We start from the raw sequence: 12164 nt of genomic DNA on the forward strand, positions 1-12164 counted from the left end.
GTACCACCACAGGCAACTGTGGCTGGTTTGACAGTGCCAAGTGTCTCCTGCAAACAGAGATGAGGAACCTGGCCTGGTGAGTTTTGTTTCTCAGGGGAAAGGCCATCGTTCGTGTCCAGGGCCTGATGGCCTGTAGTGGCCGGCTGCCTGCTGAAATTCCGCACCAATCAGGATGCCTCCCGGACTGAAGGTACCACGACAGGCATCTGCAGCTGGTGAGACAGTGCAAATTGCCGCCTGCAAACTGACAGCAGGAACCTGGCCTGGTGACTTTTTTTTCTAAGGGAAAGGCCATGGTTGATATCCAGGGCCCGGTGGCCCGGAGTGGCCGGCTGCCTGCTGAAATTCCGCACGGGTCAGGATACGTCCTATATGCAAGGTGCCGCCCCAGGCAACTGTGGCTGGTTTGACAGTGCCAAGTGCCTCCTGCAAACTGACATCAGGACCCTGGCCTGGTGCGTTTTGTTTCTCTGTGGAAAGGCCATCGTTCGTGTCCAGGGCCCGGTGGCCCGGAGTGGCCGGCTGCCTGCTGAAATTCCACACCGATCAGGATCCCTCCGGGACCGAAGGGACCACCACAGGCAACTGTGGCTGCTTTGACAGCGCCAAGTGCCACCTGCAAATTTACATCTGGAACCTGGCCTGGTGACTTTAGTTTCTAAGGGAAAGGCCATGGTTTAGATCCAGGGCCCGGTGGCCCGGAGTGGCCGGCTGCCTGCTGAAATTCCGCACCGATCAGGATGCCTCCCGGACCGAAGGTACCACCGCAGGCAACTGTGGCTGGTTTGACAGTGCCACGTGCCTCCTGCAAACTGACACCAGGAACCTGGCCTGGTGAGTTTTGTTTCTCGGGGAAAGGCCATCGTTCGTGTCCAGGGCCCGATGGCCTGGAGTGGCCGGCTGCCTGCTGAAATTCCGCACCAATCAGGATGCCTCCCGGACTGAAGGTACCACCGCAGGCAACTGTGTCTGGTTTGACAGTGCCAAGTGCCTCCTGCAAACAGACATGAGGAACCTGGCCTGGTGAGTTTTGTTTCTCAGGGGAAAGGCCATCGTTCGTGTCCAGGGCCCGATGGCCTGGAGTGGCCGGCTGCCTGCTGAAATTCCGCACCGATTAGGATACATCCCAGATGCAAGGTGCCGCCCCAGGCAACTGTGGCTGGTTTGACAGTGCCACGTGCCTCCTGCAAACAGACATCAGGATCCTGGCCTGGTGCGTTTTGTTTCTCAGGGGAAAGGCCATCGTTCGTGTCTAGGGCCCGGTGGCCAGGAGTGGCCAGCTGCCTGCTGAAATTCCGCACCGATCAGGATTCCTCCTACATGCAAGGTGCCCCCACAGGCAACTGTGGCTGGTTTGACAGTGCCAACTGCCTCCTGCAAACTGACATCAGGAACCTGGCCTGGTGCGTTTTGTTTCTCAGGGGAAAGGCCATCGTTCGTGTCCAGGGCCCGATGGCCTGGAGTGGCCGGCTGCCTGCTGAAATTCCGCACCGGTCAGGATGGCGCCCGGACCGAAGGTACCACCACAGGCAACTGTGGCTGGTTTGACAGTGCCAAGTGCCTCCTGCAAACAGAGATGAGGAACCTGGCCTGGTGAGTTTTGTTTCTCAGGGGAAAGGCCATCGTTCGTGTCCAGGGCCTGATGGCCTGTAGTGGCCGGCTGCCTGCTGAAATTCCGCACCAATCAGGATGCCTCCCGGACTGAAGGTACCACGACAGGCATCTGCAGCTGGTGAGACAGTGCCAATTGCCGCCTGCAAACTGACAGCAGGAACCTGGCCTGGTGACTTTTTTTTCTAAGGGAAAGGCCATGGTTGATATCCAGGGCCCGGTGGCCCGGAGTGGCCGGCTGCCTGCTGAAATTCCGCACGGATCAGGATACGTCCTATATGCAAGGTGCCGCCCCAGGCAACTGTGGCTGGTTTGACAGTGCCAAGTGCCTCCTGCAAACTGACATCAGGAACCTGGCCTGCTGAATTTTGTTTCTCAGGGGAAAGGCCATCGTTCGTGTCCAGGGCCCGGTGGCCCGGAGTGGCCGGCTGCCTGCTGAAATTCCACACCGATCAGGATCCCTCCGGGACCGAAGGGACCACCACAGGCAACTGTGGCTGCTTTGACAGCTCCAAGTGCCTCCTGCAAATTTACATCTGGAACCTGGCCTGGTGACTTTAGTTTCTAAGGGAAAGGCCATGGTTTAGATCCAGGGCCCGGTGGCCCGGAGTGGCCGGCTGCCTGCTGAAATTCCGCACGGATCAGGATGCCTCCTACATGCAAGGTGCCCCCACAGGCAACTGTGGCTGGTTTGACAGTGCCAAGTGCCTCCTGCAAACTGACACCAGGAACCTGGCCTGGTGCGTTTTGTTTCTCTGGGGAAAGGCCATAGTTCGTGTCCAGGGCGCGATGGCCCGGAGTGGCCGGCTGCCTGCTGAAATTCCGCACCGATCAGGATGCCTCCCGGACCGAAGGTACCACCGCAGGCAACTGTGGCTGGTTTGACAGTGCCACGTGCCTCCTGCAAACTGACACCAGGAACCTGGCCTGGTGACTTTTGTTTCTAAGGGAAAGGCCATGGTTGATATCCAGGGTCCGGTGGCCCGGAGTGGCCGGCTGCCTGCTGAAATTCCGCACGGATCAGGATACATCCCATATGTAAGGTGCCCACACAGGCAACTGTGGCTGGTTTGACAGTGCCAAGTGCCTCCTGCAAACTGACATCAGGAACCTGGCCTGCTGAATTTTGTTTCTAAGGGAAAGGCCATCGTTCGTTTCTAGGGCCCGGTGGCCTGCAGTGGCCGGCTGCCTGCTGAAATTCCGCACCAATCAGGATGCCTCCCGGACTGAGGGAACCACGACAGGCAACTGTGGCTGGTTTGACAGTGCCAAGTGCCTCCTGCAAACTGACACCAGGAACCTGGCCTGGTGAGTTTTGTTTCTCGGGGAAAGGCCATCGTTCGTGTCCAGGGCCCGATGGCCTGGAGTGGCCGGCTGCCTGCTGAAATTCCGCACCAATCAGGATGCCTCCCGGACTGAAGGTACCACCGCAGGCAACTGTGTCTGGTTTGACAGTGCCAAGTGCCTCCTGCAAACAGACATGAGGAACCTGGCCTGGTGAGTTTTGTTTCTCAGGGGAAAGGCCATCGTTCGTGTCCAGGGCCCGATGGCCTGGAGTGGCCGGCTGCCTGCTGAAATTCCGCACCGATTAGGATACATCCCAGATGCAAGGTGCCGCCCCAGGCAACTGTGGCTGGTTTGACAGTGCCAAGTGCCTCCTGCAAACAGAGATGAGGAACCTGGCCTGGTGACTTTTGTTTCTCAGGGGAAAGGCCATCGTTCGTGTCCAGGGCCCGGTGGCCCGGAGTGGCCGGCTGCCTGCTGAAATTCCACACCGATCAGGATCCCTCCCGGACCGAAGGTACCACCACAGGCAACTGTGGCTGCTTTGACAGCGCCAAGTGCCTCCTGCAAATTGACATCTGGAACCTGGCCTGGTGACTTTAGTTTCTAAGGGAAAGGCCATGGTTTAGATCCAGGGCCCGGTGGCCCGGAGTGGCCGGCTGCCTGCTGAAATTCCGCACGGATCAGGATGCCTCCTACATGCAAGCTGCCCCCACAGGCAACTGTGGCTGGTTTGACAGTGCCAAGTGCCTCCTGCAAACTGACACCAGGAACCTGGCCTGGTGCGTTTTGTTTCTCTGGGGAAAGGCCATAGTTCGTGTCCAGGGCGCGATGGCCCGGAGTGGCCGGCTGCCTGCTGAAATTCCGCGCCGATCAGGATTCCTCCTACATGCAAGGTGCCCCCACAGGCAACTGTGGCTGGTTTGACAGTGCCAACTGCCTCCTGCAAACTGACATCAGGAACCTGGCCTGGTGCGTTTTGTTTCTCAGGGGAAAGGCCATCGTTCGTGTCCAGGGCCCGATGGCCTGGAGTGGCCGGCTGCCTGCTGAAATTCCGCGCCGATCAGGATGGCGCCCGGAACGAAGGTACCACCACAGGCAACTGTGGCTGGTTTGACAGTGCCAAGTGTCTCCTGCAAACAGAGATGAGGAACCTGGCCTGGTGAGTTTTGTTTCTCAGGGGAAAGGCCATCGTTCGTGTCCAGGGCCTGATGGCCTGTAGTGGCCGGCTGCCTGCTGAAATTCCGCACCAATCAGGATGCCTCCCGGACCGAAGGTACCACGACAGGCAACTGTGGCTGGTTTGACAGTGCCACGTGCCTCCTGCAAACTGACATCAGGAACCTGGCCTGGTGAGTTTTGTTTCTCTGGGGAAAGGCCATCGTTCCTGTCCGGGGCCGGGTGGCCCCGAGTGGCCGGCTGCCTGCTGAAATTCCACACAGATCAGGATATGTCCCAGATGCAAGGTGCCCCCACAGGCAACTGTGGCTGGTTTGACAGTGCCAAGTGCCTCCAGCAAACTGACATCAGGAACCTGGCCTGGTGAGTTTTCTTTCTCAGGGGAAAGGCCATCGTTCATGTCCAGGGCCCGGTGGCCCGGAGTGGCCGGCTGCCTGCTGAAATTCCGCACCGATTAGGATACATCCCAGATGCAAGGTGCCCCCAGAGGCAACTGTGGCTGGTTTGACAGTGCCACGTGCCTCCTGCAAACAGACATCAGGAACCTGGCCTGGTGCGTTTTGTTTCTCAGGGGAAAGGCCATCGTTCGTGTCCAGGGCCCGATGGCCTGGAGTGGCCGGCTGCCTGCTGAAATTCCGCGCCGATCAGGATGGCGCCCGGACCGAAGGTACCACCACAGGCAACTGTGGCTGGTTTGACAGTGCCAAGTGTCTCCTGCAAACAGAGATGAGGAACCTGGCCTGGTGAGTTTTGTTTCTCAGGGGAAAGGCCATCGTTCGTGTCCAGGGCCTGATGGCCTGTAGTGGCCGGCTGCCTGCTGAAATTCCGCACCAATCAGGATGCCTCCCGGACTGAAGGTACCACGACAGGCATCTGCAGCTGGTGAGACAGTGCCAATTGCCGCCTGCAAACTGACAGCAGGAACCTGGCCTGGTGACTTTTTTTTCTAAGGGAAAGGCCATGGTTGATATCCAGGGCCCGGTGGCCCGGAGTGGCCGGCTGCCTGCTGAAATTCCGCACGGATCAGGATACGTCCTATATGCAAGGTGCCGCCCCAGGCAACTGTGGCTGGTTTGACAGTGCCAAGTGCCTCCTGCAAACTGACATCAGGAACCTGGCCTGCTGAATTTTGTTTCTCAGGGGAAAGGCCATCGTTCGTGTCCAGGGCCCGGTGGCCCGGAGTGGCCGGCTGCCTGCTGAAATTCCACACCGATCAGGATCCCTCCGGGACCGAAGGGACCACCACAGGCAACTGTGGCTGCTTTGACAGCGCCAAGTGCCTCCTGCAAATTTACATCTGGAACCTGGCCTGGTGACTTTAGTTTCTAAGGGAAAGGCCATGGTTTAGATCCAGGGCCCGGTGGCCCGGAGTGGCCGGCTGCCTGCTGAAATTCCGCACCAATCAGAATGCCTCCCGGACCGAAGGTACCACCGCAGGCAACTGTGGCTGGTTTGACAGTGCCACGTGCCTCCTGCAAACTGACACCAGGAACCTGGCCTGGTGACTTTTGTTTCTAAGGGAAAGGCCATGGTTGATATCCAGGGCCCGGTGGCCCGGAGTGGCCGGCTGCCTGCTGAAATTCCGCACGGATCAGGATACGTCCTATATGTAAGGTGCCCCCACAGGCAACTGTGGCTGGTTTGACAGTGCCAAGTGCCTCCTGCAAACTGACACCAGGAACCTGGCCTGGTGAGTTTTGTTTCTCGGGGAAAGGCCATCGTTCGTGTCCAGGGCCCGATGGCCTGGAGTGGCCGGCTGCCTGCTGAAATTCCGCACCAATCAGGATGCCTCCCGGACTGAAGGTACCACCGCAGGCAACTGTGGCTGGTTTGACAGTGCCAAGTGCCTCCTGCAAACAGACATGAGGAACCTGGCCTGGTGAGTTTTGTTTCTCAGGGGAAAGGCCATCGTTCGTGTCCAGGGCCCGATGGCCTGGAGTGGCCGGCTGCCTGCTGAAATTCCGCACCGATTAGGATACATCCCAGATGCAAGGTGCCGCCCCAGGCAACTGTGGCTGGTTTGACAGTGCCACGTGCCTCCTGCAAACAGACATCAGGATCCTGGCCTGGTGCGTTTTGTTTCTCAGGGGAAAGGCCATCGTTCGTGTCCAGGGCCCGGTGGCCTGGAGTGGCCGGCTGCCTGCTGAATTTCCACACCGATCAGGATCCCTCCCGGACCGAAGGTACCACCACAGGCAACTGTGGCTGCTTTGACAGCGCCAAGTGCCTCCTGCAAATTGACATCAGGAACCTGGCCTGGTGACTTTATGTTCTAAGGGAAAGGCCATGGTTTAGATCCAGGGCCCGGTGGCCCGGAGTGGCCGGCTGCCTGCTGAAATTCCGCACGGATCAGGATGCCTCCTACATGCAAGGTGCCCCCACAGGCAACTGTGGCTGGTTTGACAGTGCCAAGTGCCTCCAGCAAACTGACATCAGGAACCTGGCCTGGTGAGTTTTCTTTCTCAGGGGGAAGGCCATCGTTCATGTCCAGGGCCCGGTGGCCCGGAGTGGCCGGCTGCCTGCTGAAATTCCGCACCGATTAGGATACATCCCAGATGCAAGGTGCCCCCAGAGGCAACTGTGGCTGGTTTGACAGTGCCACGTGCCTCCTGCAAACAGACATCAGGAACCTGGCCTGGTGCGTTTTGTTTCTCAGGGGAAAGGCCATCGTTCGTGTCTAGGGCCCAGTGGCCAGGAGTGGCCAGCTGCCTGCTGAAATTCCGCACCGATCAGTATTCCTCCTACATGCAAGGTGCCCCCACAGGCAACTGTGGCTGGTTTGACAGTGCCAACTGCCTCCTGCAAACTGACATCAGGAACCTGGCCTGGTGCGTTTTGTTTCTCAGGGGAAAGGCCATCGTTCGTGTCCAGGGCCCGATGGCCTGGAGTGGCCGGCTGCCTGCTGAAATTCCGCACCGGTCAGGATGGCGCCCGGACCGAAGGTACCACCACAGGCAACTGTGGCTGGTTTGACAGTGCCAAGTGCCTCCTGCAAACAGAGATGAGGAACCTGGCCTGGTGAGTTTTGTTTCTCAGGGGAAAGGCCATCGTTCGTGTCCAGGGCCTGATGGCCTGTAGTGGCCGGCTGCCTGCTGAAATTCCGCACCAATCAGGATGCCTCCCGGACTGAAGGTACCACGACAGGCATCTGCCGCTGGTGAGACAGTGCCAATTGCCGCCTGCAAACTGACAGCAGGAACCTGGCCTGGTGACTTTTTTTTCTAAGGGAAAGGCCATGGTTGATATCCAGGGCCCGGTGGCCCAGAGTTGCCGGCTGCCTGCTGAAATTCCGCACGGATCAGGATACGTCCTATATGCAAGGTGCCGCCCCAGGCAACTGTGGCTGGTTTGACAGTGCCAAGTGCCTCCTGCAAACTGACATCAGGAACCTGGCCGGCTGAATTTTGTTTCTCAGGGGAAAGGCCATCGTTCGTGTCCAGGGCCCGGTGGCCCGGAGTGGCCGGCTGCCTGCTGAAATTCCACACCGATCAGGATCCCTCCCGGACTGAGGGAACCACGACAGGCAACTGTGGCTGGTTTGACAGTGCCAAGTGCCTCCTGCAAACTGACACCAGGAACCTGGCCTGGTGAGTTTTGTTTCTCGGGGAAAGGCCATCGTTCGTGTCCAGGGCCCGATGGCCTGGAGTGGCCGGCTGCCTGCTGAAATTCCGCACCAATCAGGATGCCTCCCGGACTGAAGGTACCACCGCAGGCAACTGTGTCTGGTTTGACAGTGCCAAGTGCCTCCTGCAAACAGACATGAGGAACCTGGCCTGGTGAGTTTTGTTTCTCAGGGGAAAGGCCATCGTTCGTGTCCAGGGCCCGATGGCCTGGAGTGGCCGGCTGCCTGCTGAAATTCCGCACCGATTAGGATACATCCCAGATGCAAGGTGCCGCCCCAGGCAACTGTGGCTGGTTTGACAGTGCCAAGTGCCTCCTGCAAACAGAGATGAGGAACCTGGCCTGGTGACTTTTGTTTCTCAGGGGAAAGGCCATCGTTCGTGTCCAGGGCCCGGTGGCCCGGAGTGGCCGGCTGCCTGCTGAAATTCCACACCGATCAGGATCCCTCCCGGACCGAAGGTACCACCACAGGCAACTGTGGCTGCTTTGACAGCGCCAAGTGCCTCCTGCAAATTGACATCTGGAACCTGGCCTGGTGACTTTAGTTTCTAAGGGAAAGGCCATGGTTTAGATCCAGGGCCCGGTGGCCCGGAGTGGCCGGCTGCCTGCTGAAATTCCGCACGGATCAGGATGCCTCCTACATGCAAGCTGCCCCCACAGGCAACTGTGGCTGGTTTGACAGTGCCAAGTGCCTCCTGCAAACTGACACCAGGAACCTGGCCTGGTGCGTTTTGTTTCTCTGGGGAAAGGCCATAGTTCGTGTCCAGGGCGCGATGGCCCGGAGTGGCCGGCTGCCTGCTGAAATTCCGCGCCGATCAGGATTCCTCCTACATGCAAGGTGCCCCCACAGGCAACTGTGGCTGGTTTGACAGTGCCAACTGCCTCCTGCAAACTGACATCAGGAACCTGGCCTGGTGCGTTTTGTTTCTCAGGGGAAAGGCCATCGTTCGTGTCCAGGGCCCGATGGCCTGGAGTGGCCGGCTGCCTGCTGAAATTCCGCGCCGATCAGGATGGCGCCCGGAACGAAGGTACCACCACAGGCAACTGTGGCTGGTTTGACAGTGCCAAGTGTCTCCTGCAAACAGAGATGAGGAACCTGGCCTGGTGAGTTTTGTTTCTCAGGGGAAAGGCCATCGTTCGTGTCCAGGGCCTGATGGCCTGTAGTGGCCGGCTGCCTGCTGAAATTCCGCACCAATCAGGATGCCTCCCGGACCGAAGGTACCACGACAGGCAACTGTGGCTGGTTTGACAGTGCCACGTGCCTCCTGCAAACTGACATCAGGAACCTGGCCTGGTGAGTTTTGTTTCTCTGGGGAAAGGCCATCGTTCCTGTCCGGGGCCGGGTGGCCCCGAGTGGCCGGCTGCCTGCTGAAATTCCACACAGATCAGGATATGTCCCAGATGCAAGGTGCCCCCACAGGCAACTGTGGCTGGTTTGACAGTGCCAAGTGCCTCCAGCAAACTGACATCAGGAACCTGGCCTGGTGAGTTTTCTTTCTCAGGGGAAAGGCCATCGTTCATGTCCAGGGCCCGGTGGCCCGGAGTGGCCGGCTGCCTGCTGAAATTCCGCACCGATTAGGATACATCCCAGATGCAAGGTGCCCCCAGAGGCAACTGTGGCTGGTTTGACAGTGCCACGTGCCTCCTGCAAACAGACATCAGGAACCTGGCCTGGTGCGTTTTGTTTCTCAGGGGAAAGGCCATCGTTCGTGTCTAGGGCCCGGTGGCCAGGAGTGGCCAGCTGCCTGCTGAAATTCCGCACCGATCAGGATTCCTCCTACATGCAAGGTGCCCCCACAGGCAACTGTGGCTGGTTTGACAGTGCCAACTGCCTCCTGCAAACTGACATCAGGAACCTGGCCTGGTGCGTTTTGTTTCTCAGGGGAAAGGCCATCGTTCGTGTCCAGGGCCCGATGGCCTGGAGTGGCCGGCTGCCTGCTGAAATTCCGCGCCGATCAGGATGGCGCCCGGACCGAAGGTACCACCACAGGCAACTGTGGCTGGTTTGACAGTGCCAAGTGTCTCCTGCAAACAGAGATGAGGAACCTGGCCTGGTGAGTTTTGTTTCTCAGGGGAAAGGCCATCGTTCGTGTCCAGGGCCTGATGGCCTGTAGTGGCCGGCTGCCTGCTGAAATTCCGCACCAATCAGGATGCCTCCCGGACTGAAGGTACCACGACAGGCATCTGCAGCTGGTGAGACAGTGCCAATTGCCGCCTGCAAACTGACAGCAGGAACCTGGCCTGGTGACTTTTTTTTCTAAGGGAAAGGCCATGGTTGATATCCAGGGCCCGGTGGCCCGGAGTGGCCGGCTGCCTGCTGAAATTCCGCACGGATCAGGATACGTCCTATATGCAAGGTGCCGCCCCAGGCAACTGTGGCTGGTTTGACAGTGCCAAGTGCCTCCTGCAAACTGACATCAGGAACCTGGCCTGCTGAATTTTGTTTCTCAGGGGAAAGGCCATCGTTCGTGTCTAGGGCCCGGTGGCCCGGAGTGGCCGGCTGCCTGCTGAAATTCCACACCGATCAGGATCCCTCCGGGACCGAAGGGACCACCACAGGCAACTGTGGCTGCTTTGACAGCGCCAAGTGCCTCCTGCAAATTTACATCTGGAACCTGGCCTGGTGACTTTAGTTTCTAAGGGAAAGGCCATGGTTTAGATCCAGGGCCCGGTGGCCCGGAGTGGCCGGCTGCCTGCTGAAATTCCGCACCAATCAGAATGCCCCCCGGACCGAAGGTACCACCGCAGGCAACTGTGGCTGGTTTGACAGTGCCACGTGCCTCCTGCAAACTGACACCAGGAACCTGGCCTGGTGACTTTTGTTTCTAAGGGAAAGGCCATGGTTGATATCCAGGGCCCGGTGGCCCGGAGTGGCCGGCTGCCTGCTGAAATTCCGCACGGATCAGGATACGTCCTATATGTAAGGTGCCCCCACAGGCAACTGTGGCTGGTTTGACAGTGCCAAGTGCCTCCTGCAAACTGACACCAGGAACCTGGCCTGGTGAGTTTTGTTTCTCGGGGAAAGGCCATCGTTCGTGTCCAGGGCCCGATGGCCTGGAGTGGCCGGCTGCCTGCTGAAATTCCGCACCAATCAGGATGCCTCCCGGACTGAAGGTACCACCGCAGGCAACTGTGGCTGGTTTGACAGTGCCAAGTGCCTCCTGCAAACAGACATGAGGAACCTGGCCTGGTGAGTTTTGTTTCTCAGGGGAAAGGCCATCGTTCGTGTCCAGGGCCCGATGGCCTGGAGTGGCCGGCTGCCTGCTGAAATTCCGCACCGATTAGGATACATCCCAGATGCAAGGTGCCGCCCCAGGCAACTGTGGCTGGTTTGACAGTGCCACGTGCCTCCTGCAAACAGACATCAGGATCCTGGCCTGGTGCGTTTTGTTTCTCAGGGGAAAGGCCATCGTTCGTGTCCAGGGCCCGGTGGCCTGGAGTGGCCGGCTGCCTGCTGAATTTCCACACCGATCAGGATGGCGCCCGGAACGAAGGTACCACCACAGGCAACTGTGGCTGGTTTGACAGTGCCAAGTGTCTCCTGCAAACAGAGATGAGGAACCTGGCCTGGTGAGTTTTGTTTCTCAGGGGAAAGGCCATCGTTCGTGTCCAGGGCCTGATGGCCTGTAGTGGCCGGCTGCCTGCTGAAATTCCGCACCAATCAGGATGCCTCCCGGACCGAAGGTACCACGACAGGCAACTGTGGCTGGTTTGACAGTGCCACGTGCCTCCTGCAAACTGACATCAGGAACCTGGCCTGGTGAGTTTTGTTTCTCTGGGGAAAGGCCATCGTTCCTGTCCGGGGCCGGGTGGCCCCGAGTGGCCGGCTGCCTGCTGAAATTCCACACAGATCAGGATATGTCCCAGATGCAAGGTGCCCCCACAGGCAACTGTGGCTGGTTTGACAGTGCCAAGTGCCTCCAGCAAACTGACATCAGGAACCTGGCCTGGTGAGTTTTCTTTCTCAGGGGAAAGGCCATCGTTCATGTCCAGGGCCCGGTGGCCCGGAGTGGCCGGCTGCCTGCTGAAATTCCGCACCGATTAGGATACATCCCAGATGCAAGGTGCCCCCAGAGGCAACTGTGGCTGGTTTGACAGTGCCACGTGCCTCCTGCAAACAGACATCAGGAACCTGGCCTGGTGCGTTTTGTTTCTCAGGGGAAAGGCCATCGTTCGTGTCTAGGGCCCGGTGGCCAGGAGTGGCCAGCTGCCTGCTGAAATTCCGCACCGATCAGGATTCCTCCTACATGCAAGGTGCCCCCACAGGCAACTGTGGCTGGTTTGACAGTGCCAACTGCCTCCTGCAAACTGACATCAGGAACCTGGCCTGGTGCGTTTTGTTTCTCAGGGGAAAGGCCATCGTTCGTGTCCAGGGCCCGATGGCCTGGAGTGGCCGGCTGCCTGCTGAAATTCCGCGCCGATCAGGATGGCGCCCGGACCGAAGGTACCACCACAGGCAACTGTGGCTG

Source organism: Passer domesticus, chromosome W (assembly GCF_036417665.1).
Source record: "Passer domesticus isolate bPasDom1 chromosome W, bPasDom1.hap1, whole genome shotgun sequence".
Lineage (NCBI taxonomy): Eukaryota > Metazoa > Chordata > Aves > Passeriformes > Passeridae > Passer > Passer domesticus.